General features: G+C 36.8%; 1 long non-coding RNA gene across 1 annotated transcript; it reads left to right on the forward strand.

Annotated features, from left to right (window-relative positions):
- The first annotated feature begins 561 nt into the window (after window positions 1–561).
- Window positions 562–9133, forward strand: LOC123283043 (uncharacterized). Its single transcript, XR_006523469.2, has 3 exons — window positions 562–857; window positions 5366–5485; window positions 8564–9133. It is a non-coding gene; the product is annotated as an uncharacterized lncRNA (long non-coding RNA).
- Window positions 9134–11001: the final 1868 nt, after the last annotated feature.

An 11001-nucleotide genomic window follows, 5' to 3' on the forward strand; every position in this document is an offset into this window, starting at 1 on the left:
TTTTATAAATATCTGAACTTATTTTTATGTGTTTTAATACATAAATATATGATGATTCTTACTGGACTCAAATAGATCAAAAGGAAACTGATCTTTTGAAAGAGCTGTATAGTGAAAAGCAGCTTTGACTAAAACAAACTATGATCATTAGAGAGTCAAAGTAATTCTTCAGCTTTTAAGAAACCCAAGCAGAGAATGGGCTAAGAAATCTATCCACCAGGGAAGGCATAGCCCTTAACATGCGGCCAAAGCAGATACTGAAAGAATATTCCAAATGACTGAGCCAAAGAATGTGAAAAACAATGAGCAAGAGAGTTCCTTGCATAAAACACAGTCTCAGTCTCATCACAGTCGGGTAAGGAATGCCATAACTATGCCTCCTGGGATCATAGACTAGCTTCAAACCAACACTGTATGTCTCTCTTCATTCTCTTTGCAAGAGAACCTTGTACGACATAATCCTGTAACTGTTCTGTAACTGCAGGTTGAGTATGTGCAGGAGACGGTTTATTTGTTTTTGTTTATTATGTTTGTTTGTTTTCTGCTTGTTTTTCTTCAAAGATCTTTAGACCAAGAGGAGCCACATCAAGACCAGAGGAAGACTCTAGGGGATCAACCAGAGATCCTGCCTTTGAACAGGAGTCAATGAAAGGGGATCCTAAGTTGTTTCCCTTGGAGAAGGAGTACTTGTCCTCTGCACGGGAAGATGAGAGGAAATGAATTCTTGGTTACAAGTCCAAAGGCTGACTATGGACTGTTTATCAATATCTAGTTCCCCTCTCCTTCCAGCAACCCAGGAGACCTGTGTGCCTCCTGAAGATTGACGTGGCCTTATGACTCGCTTTGGCCAGAGAAATGTGAGTAGAATGACATGTGTCATTTCATGATAGAGGCATTTAATTACTAGCTTAACTTTCAACCTCCGCTTTCTTGGACTGTGATGGCGGTTGAATTGTGTGTTGATGTGGAGGTTAAAATGTTAGTTGTCATTTGTAGTATAGCTGGCGTGGGGAATCACCTGATTCAGCGTAAACTATGTATTACAAGATACAAACAACTGTTTATTTAAGCTATTGAGATTTTGGAGCTGATTATGGATTACTATGACACCATAGCCTATCATAACATGACCGGTGCACCAAACTTACTTAAATAACAGAAAAAAAAGAGGATGCAATTTACAAGAATACAAGAATCTTAATACCAAAACTTGAATAAAGAAATTTTTTCAAAATTATAGGATAACCTCACTCAATGAACATAAATTCAAAACTTCTAAACAAAATATTAGCAAAAAGAATCAGCGGTTTATATAAAAAGATATCACAACCAAGTTGGGTTTTATGCAATGTTTATTTAACATTTTAAATCAATCAAAGTAATAGTGCACATTAATAAAAACATCATTTCATCCTCTCAATAGTTACACAAAAGTATTTGATATGTAAAAAATATTTTCACACGATAAAGAAGTAAATTACAGCAAATTAGGAATAAAAGAAAAGCTTTCTCTTTCTAGTAAAGAGTGTTTGCTACAAACATAAAGGAAACACCAAACTTCATGATGAAATGTTAAATGCCTTCGTTCAAGGAAGTCAAAAAGCACTATTTCTATCAAACAGTGTACTGGAGGTCCTAGTCAGTATAAAAAGGAAAGAAAAAGATATAAAAGTTTTAATAACTAGAAATCAAGTAATACAAATAATATTCATCACAGATATGATTGTGATATAGACAATCCACAATAATCTACAAATATGTTACGTTACTAAAGCAGTTTAGCAATAGGATATTTAAAATTACATTTTGTATGCAAGCAACTAGAAATTAGAAATGATGTTTTTAAAAATACTCTTAAAATATTATGGCTGCAAAATACTTAGGAGCAAATATTTTTTAATGATTTTACAAGACATCAGCACAGAAATACATAAAACACAGACAGAGATCCTCAACTAAAAGTGTCCTATTTGCATCTCATATCCACTCTCCATCTTTTTTCCTGCCTAAAGAGGCTGATCTGAATGGATCACATCAATACAGCTCCTTTTCCCTCTGGATTCTAGTGGATTTCTGCCAATGAGGAGTCCCCTGCAGAAATCTGAAAGAGGTAACTGAGTGAGGTCAGGGTACATATCCCTTGTTCCCTTCCTGAGGGATCCCTTTGAGTAGGTTGCACCATTTGTTCAAAGATGGTAGCTACCTTCAAGTTGGCTGTCTATGTGACTTTCTCCTTTCAACTTCTAATATGCCCTGCTTTCTGTATACACTTTGGTCATAGGGATAGTAAGAATTCCATTGGCCTACAGCTGATGAGGTTGGAATGCAGATACTTCCTGAGTGTCTTACAGAGGAAGAAGCCCTAAAATTCAGGGAAATAGAAATGTTGCAATGGAATTTATAAGTGCAATCTGATCATATGCTTGCCAACCATAGTCCCTGCGAATCCCAGAGGACACTTCCTTCACCAATGTATCAAGAAAATTATTGTTGAGTAAGTCACCAGAATCCTTAAAATGTCACTTGGAGACAGTTTATGTAGGGTGAAGATGATGGGGACAGGAGTGAGCACAGAAGGAGGATATTGCTGTATAAGTTGCTTTCCTGATTTCAGTTGGCATTATGGGATCCTGGGGTGATAGATGGCAGTTTTTAACACACAGAGAGAGGGTAAGTGATATTACCAAAATAAATCAGAGGAAAAGAGTCTTAATCAGAGTGTTTTAACCTTCAGAGATCTGCTGACAGAGCTAATTAATCATGGAGTATCTAGAAATGAGAGAAAGAGGCAATTTACTAAGGTCCTCTGTATATCCTCTAGATTTGCTGCCAGAGTGGGAGGTGGAAACATAACTTGAGTTGCTATAGTGGGGATCCATAGCCTCCTTATTCAGTTTCCAGAACTAAGCCAACTGAGAGGCCTAGACCCCCTCAACTGAGAAGAAGTTTAAGCCCATTTGAAAAAGACTGCAAAATAATACCATGTTTTCCAAAGACAGAAAAATTGCAACTCTAATATGCTTGTTATATTGTTGCTAGAAATATAAAATTGTGCCACTGCTTTGAAAAATGTTTTAGTATTTTTTATAATGTTAACCATACAGACACCATTTGATCTAACAACTTCAATCTTAGCTTTTTATCCAAAAGAAATAAAAAGTATCTTCACAGAAATATTTGTACTCAAATATTCATAACAGCTTTATTTTCAAAATAGCCCAGAACTGGAAACAACCCAGATATCCATCAACAAGTGAATTGAATGCTACTCAGTAAGAAATGGAAATGAAATACTTACATATGCACTTACATGGATGCATTCTCAGAGCATTATACTGAGAAAAGGAAGCCAGTTGAAAAGAGTTTACACAGTATGTTTCCATTTATTTGAAACTTTAGGACAGATAAATTTAATTTATATTAAGAGAAAGCAGATCAATGGTTGCTGGGGTTCTGGAGTTGGGGAGACTGACTGGTAGGGACACTGAAGGATGTTTTGAGTGAAATAATCGTTCTGTATCTTGATTTAGACAATAGTTACAAGAGTCTGTATTTCAAAATACCTAAAATGGTTTCATTGTAGTGCCCCTCATTTGTGCCTCAACAATATTGGTTTAAAAACAAATGAGTCAGTAAAAACAGTGAGATGTTGCTACACACCAACCAGGAAGTCTAAACTGAAAAAGAAAGACTATACCAAGAAATGGAGAGAATGATTTGCTGACACTTTCATAGGCTACAACCAAGGTTGCAAATTGATAATAACACTTAGGAAAATTGTTTACACTACCTCCTAAATTTGAATCTGTTCATACTTAATGACTCAGAAATGGTAGATACATAGATCAATGGGATACATTTAACTGCCCCAAAATAAATCCATACATTTATGATCAATTGATTTTTGACAAGGGGAAAAAACAATCTTTTCAACAACTGCAGATCCACATGTAAAAGAATTAAGTTGTACTCTTTCTTTATACCATACACAAAAAATTAACTCAAAATGAATCCAAGACCCAAATATAAGCTCTAAAACTATAAAACTCTTAGGAGAAACAAAGGAGTAAATCTTTGTGACTTTTAGGAAGGCAAAGCATTCCTAGGTATTACACCAAAAGCACAAGTGGCCAAAGATAAAATGAATAAGTTTGACTTCATCAAAATCAAAACTTCTGTGCTTCAAAGGATACAATGGAGAAGGTGAAAAGCCAGCCCAGATAACGGAGAAAATGTTTGTAAATCATATGTCTCATAAGGGCCTTACAGCTAGAACATATAATGAACGTTTACAACTCAACAATAAAAAATAAAACTCAATTTTTAATGAGCCAATTATTTGAATAGATATTTCTCCAGAGAAGATATGCAAATAGCCAATAAGCACATGAAAAGATGCCCAACACTGTTAGCTATCAAGGAAATACTAATCAAAATCACAGGACAATACTGCTTCACAGCCACTAAAGATAGCTTAATCACAAAGACAGAAAATAACAAGCGTTGGTAAGAATATAAAGAAATAGAGCCTTCTGAAACTTTTATGAATGTGTGAAATGATGCAGCCAATTTAGAAATGATCTGTAAGTTCCTCAAACCATTAAACACAGAGTTATCAAATGATGCAAGAATCCTACTCCTAGGTGTATACCCAAGAGAAATGAAAATATATGCCCACACAAAATTTTGTCCATGAACGTTCATAGCCAAAAAGTGGAAATAACCCAAATGCCCATTAACTGATAAACTAACAGATAAAATGTGGTATAGCCATACAATGGATTATTATTGGGCAATATAAAGTAATGAAGTACTGATGCATGCAAATATGGATGAGCCTTGAAAACCTTATGGTAAATGAAAAAAATCAGTGTCAAGGGGCCACATATTTTATATTCCATTTATATGAAATGTCCAAAATGAGAAAATCTATAGAGACTGCTATGGTCTGAATGTTTGTGTCCCCCCAAAATTCATAAGTTGAATCTTAAACCCCAAAAGTGATGGTATTAAGATGTGGGGCTTTTGGTATTAATGATCTTATAAAAGAGGTTCCAGAGTGATCTCTTGACCCTTCTACCATGTGAGGACATAGCAGGAAGGCATCATCTATAAAACCCAAAAGTGGGCCCTCACTACACCTCAGATCTGCCAGTGCTGATCTTGGACTTCAAAACCTCCAGAAACGTGACAAGTAAATTTCTGTTGTTTGTCAGCTACCCAGTCTGTGCTTTTTTTTCGGTGAGGGGGGGAGGGTGAGGAAGATTGGCCCTGAGCCAACATCTGTTGCCAATCTTCCTCTTTTTGCTTGAGGAAGACTGTCACTGAACTAACATCTATGCCAATCTTTCTCCATTTTTTGTAGGATGCCTCCACAGCGTGCCTTGATGAGCAGTGCTAAGTCAGCACCCAGGATCTGAACCTGCGAACCTCAGGCCAGGCTGCTGAAATGGAGCATGAGAACCTAACCACTATGCTACCTGTGGTAATTTGTTATAGCAGACAGAATGAGCCAAGACAGTGACAAAGTAGACTAGTTGTTGCCTCAGAGGAGTTTCATGGGGGGAAATGATGAGTGACTGCTAATGGGTATGGCTTCCTTTTGGGGATCAAGAAATGTTCTAAAATTGATTGTGGTGAAGATTGCACAACTCTGTGAGTACACTAAGAACCATTAAATTGTATGCTTTAAATGAGTGAATTATATGGTGTGTGAATTATGTCTTAATGAAGCCGTTACACAAAAACAAACAAATCAACCCAGAAAGTACCACAGTACTTATTGTTCTCTGGATTCATCTAGAGTCTCCATACCATGTGAACATGGCAGTAATGAAAACTAGATAAAAAGTCATAATGTTGGTCTGACTTCTGCATTATGTAACTAGATGACACAATAACTCTTACATTTCGTATTCATTTTAGGAATCCCAATATTTCTTTCATTTATATATTTACATCAGCCTTGAGTTACTATTATTACTTTGTGTTCTGGCACATAATAGGTGCACATTGAATGTTTATTAAATTAATTATGACTACATGACCACTATGCCATGGACAGCCATGTTCTCCTAACCAGGCTTTCTCTATTCTAGATTTGGGAATTTTTCTTTTCTGGAGGAAGGGTATTGAGAGTTGGTGTGCTATTTGAATTTTGTCCACAGGTCTAATCTTGCATTTTCCCCCACTTATGGATACTTTTGTTCAAATTGTTCTCTAGAAAATTAGAAGCTTTTATTCAGGATAATTTTGAGTCAATCCATAAGACTTTTCCCAGTAAATATTAGTTAATACATTCATCCAAAAAGTTATTAAGTGCTTAGTCTGTGCCAAGTTCTATACCAAACAATGAAAAACATGGGCTTTTGGAACTGCATTCAAATACGGGAAGCACAAGATACAAAGGGAAATAAAAATAATTTTATTAAGGAGTATTATAGAACTATTTCTGTGAGAAAAACATCACAGAAATAGTTATAAAATTCCCAAGTGACTGAACATAATTCAATCTCTAATCTTAGAGTATTGTGGTAGGAAGCTCTTCATTGAGCCTTCCCATTCGAGGGAGCTAGCAAATTTGAGACATTTATCTTGAGACCTGAAACACAAACCTGGGAAGATTGCTGACTGACTTGGTTCCTGGTTCTAAGTAAAGGAGTTCATAAGTACAGTCATAAGAGGGGCTGTTAGAGCTGCAAACTGAAGCTCCTTTCAGGGTGAGGGAGAGGTAATCATTGTTGTGCAAAAAAATTAACTTTCATCCCCTTCATCAGTGCGTACTTCATAATCTCGATTGAATGTGTGCACAGCTTCAAGGAGAGGGGTAAGCCCCTTCCCAAATGCAGAGCAAAGACCTGACCCCTCATGGGAAGAAAAGAGAGAAGCGATTAAGGATTTGATTTTAAATAGCCAAATATTTGTTCCTATAGGGGAGTAATAAGCTTAGTGATTGTAGCAGAGAAGGGTGAGTACTATTCATTTATTCTATCCCACTTTGTTAATAATAGCCACTTTTGAGACTAACCAGAGAAATTCCTTTATGTTTGTTTCCGCTTCTCTTATAAAATGGCTTAATTTCATTTCCCTTTCCAAATCTTCTCTCTCCATCTCTTCCTTCTCTTCTTTTCTCCTTAGAAATCTAAATGCATGCCACACCTAGGCATTATCATGGAGATGAGAAAATATGTGTTAAAGAGGGAACAGGGATAAGTACCATCCAAGTCATTGGTTTCTGAATCAAGATCAGAGGCATCCAACAAAGTCCATCTGGAAGATGCTTAAGACATCATTGCAGGAGCCAATGTGGGAGACCTGAATACCAGGCAACTTGGCTTTCAGACTGGATTTTAATTTTACCTTTTCCCGTCAGACTGAGCACTACAATATTATACAACTATGAAGTTATTTTTGCCATATGTGTTGCAAATATTTTCTTCTACAGTGCCATTGGAATTTTAACCTAGTTTACAGTCGTTTTTTTCACCAGAAAGAAGTTTCTAACTTTTGAAGTTAAATTATATATTACTGCTCCTGAGATTTACTTGCTCTGGCTGGGAATATGGACAGGAGTTCTCCTCTCTCCTTTACAGTCCAGGGTTCAACAAAGACTTCTTGGATGGAGGGACATTTAATCCAACTCATTGTAGTATCAAATCCGCAATTAGTAGTGGGTTTTGCCTTGTGCCACAAATGAGGGATGGATAATCTCTTTGTGGATGATTTAACTCCTTCAGACTCATTCATAAATGGTCTATTTGAGTTTTAACCTTGAAAATGATCTCAGTGTAAACCGTCTGAATTAGTGCTAGAGATTGGGAAAACATTCTTACTAGCTTTTTAAATTTATGTTTAATCCTGGAAGTGGGAGTAGATCCAACCAAGAAACTGCTTTGTCTTTACCTATTGCTTGACTGGGGAGCACCAAAATTGAAAGATGCCTATGTGGAGCAGTGCCAGTGGCTGCTGTTGTTGCTTGGGACCTCCTGCAACTTAAGATGAGGCATAGATCCTGAGCTCTGAGGTCTAAAACCCCAGATTGCACTTGAACTATGAGATCAGTGACAAGAATAACTATTCTCCTAACTTTGGGTAAGTGATCTGGGTCTAAGACAGGATGATTTTCATGGATAAAGAGAAAGGGCAGATATCTGCTGCTTCTACTTCCCCCGCTGTGTTTTACCAAGCTACTGGAAAGAATTTGCATCTGTATGTTTCTATGTGTCCATGTGTTTCTCTAGAGAGGCTGAGCACCATTGTGTGAGGCTGTTGGCATCCACTACTCACAGAGGTTCTCCTGAGTCTCACTCTCAGACACTAAGGAGTTTTGGGGTCGTTGAGGCCAAGGGTTTTGGAAGACAGCAATTTACCTTTGGCCATGTGGCTCTGGATAACTAAATAATAAATACCAGTAATATTTCTCTTGTCCTGTGCAACACCCATGAAATTACTCAAGTATGGGGTACAGCTGGAGAGAGGAGTTCTGGGATTGCTTGTGAACCTGACCTTAGATGCACGTAAATTTGACAATCTAGAGCTAATCTACTGTTTCTAAACCTCTCAGGTACCGTGGGTATGCTAAGACCACACAGACAAATGGAATGGGGAATACTGAAGAAGAGCCTATGCACCTGCCCTGTAACCACTCCACAATCAGGGAAAGTGAGCACAAATATTAGAAGCGACTGATTCCCCACCAAGGTCCAGAGTACGTGATTCATGGTGTAAAAAGCAATGTGACCAATGGAATGGCCTCTTTGACCATCACAACAGACAGAAAGTCCAGTACCTTGATCCTGCCCCAGGTCACCCTGAGAGACACCGCTGTGTACTACTGCATGCTGAGAGAGGCACATTGGGACAGATGGGGCCGCACCTGAGCAAGATCTCCCTTGTGGGGGAAGGAAAGCAACAGCAGCCATCCAAAAAGGCCCCTGCACCAGAATGAGCATAGCCCAAGAGAAGAAGAAAAGTAAAGGAGGAAAAAAGGAAAGGAGTAAAGAGAAGACACTGAGGAAATCAAGGAGGAATGAAAAGAACAAAAAGGATGAGGAAGAAGAGCCTCTATTACTGGAGGGACTGAGAAGCTTGTGAGGAAACTAAGAATCGCAATTGAAATCCTGCAATAAAGGGGAAAAGAAATGAGAATTTGCCATGGCTCTTTGTTTTAATCAAATGTTGCTTTCTTGGTAGGTCTCACTAAAAAAGGTGAGACCAATCATTTGGTTGTCCCAAAGACTTTCTCCTTTGGACCCAGGGAAGTGCCCAGGCTCTGGATATTGCATCTTGCTAGTCCTTCCAACCTTTTAAAAATTGAAATGAATTTTAGAAACTGATTTATTTGCCCTTGAGAAAAATTTGAAATTATTTTTATTGCTTATCCATAGCAGATACACTTGGAATAAAGACAATTTGGGGGAAGAGGTAAAAAATGGACAGATATGTGCATGTTAATATCATTTTTTCAAGTTTATGTTGAAATAATTTTATTATTACACAAATCCTTTCTCACTGTAAAAGACTCATACCATCACATAAGTGTGTAGAATAAAACCTGAAAGCCCCAAACTCATTCTCCCCACCTCCATTTCATTTCCTCTTCAACTCCCGTAGTAACCCATTTTGACAGTTTGGGGTGTGTCCTGCAAATCATGTTCCTTTTCATTTACATGGATACTCATGGAAAGATCTATCCAATTTTCTTACATAAATTGGAACATATCATGAGTATTTTTCTGCAAGCTGTTCTTATTTTTTAAATGTATTTTTGAGATGTCCTCATACAAATACACACACACAAATGAACTGTATAGTATGCATGTATAATAATTTAATTAAGTTGCTCACCTATTAATAATATTTAAATTTTTTACTTCTCAGTAGTCATAACCAGAATCATAAACTAACATATATACATATGTGTGTATACCTATATTTATATTTACACATATCACATAGATATATTTATGTAAATATATATATATATTTCTTATGGATTCTTAGAAGTGAAATTGTAAGGTCAAAGGAAACACTTATTTTATGTTTTTATAGATATTTAAAATTTGCCTTACAAAATGACTCTAACGATGTACTCTGCCACCAAAAGATATGGGAAGCCTATTTCCCTGCATCTTTGTTAATACAGTTATCAATCTTTTTTAGATTGTGGATAACTGGAAAGTATTTTGTTGGTAGTTTCATTTGCCTGTTCCTGATTACTAGGGCAGTTGAACAATTTGCCTCATATGTTGGCACTTTAAAAGATTGTCTTCTTTTGTTTATTGATAAAAATCATTTTAGTAATATGAACATTACCTTATCTATTATATATATTGAATATACTTCCTCCAAATACGTTGTATGTTTTAAATTTGTTTATTCAAATATAATCAGGGATATTTTTATATAGTCAAATCTAAGCCTTCTAAGGAATACTTTCTCCGTTACAAGTTGATAAATCGAATTTCCTATATTTTCTTCTAATTAAGGTCATCCATTTAGTCAGCCTGAGGAAGGGACTTTGGAGTTCTGCTAGGTTTTAGATATTTGACAAGAGGAGACAGCGTTCTTAATCAAAATGATAGACTTCCAGTATTCTGCATTTTACCTGTAGAAGGGTAGAATTTAAAAATCAAATAGTAACAGGCTTGTTGATTAAAAAAACAAACTTACTGTTTGTTATGGGTTGTATTGTGTCCTTGCCACACACACACACACACACACACACACACACACAAATTCATATGTTGCTGCCCTAACTCCCAATACTTCAGAGTGTGACCTTATTTGAAGATAGGGTTTTTAAAGAAGTAATCAGGTTAAAATCAGGTCATTAGGGTGGGCCCTTATCTAATCTGATTTGTCTCCTTATAAGAGGGGGGAAGTTTTGAGACAGATACACACACAGGCAGAATACCGTGTGAACATGAAGGCAGATCTCAGAGTAATGCATCTACAAGCCCAGAGGAGAGGCCTGGCACAGAGTCTTCCCTCACAGCCCTC

Source organism: Equus asinus, chromosome 2, assembly GCF_041296235.1.
Source record: "Equus asinus isolate D_3611 breed Donkey chromosome 2, EquAss-T2T_v2, whole genome shotgun sequence".
In the NCBI taxonomy this organism is placed as follows: Eukaryota; Metazoa; Chordata; class Mammalia; order Perissodactyla; family Equidae; genus Equus; species Equus asinus.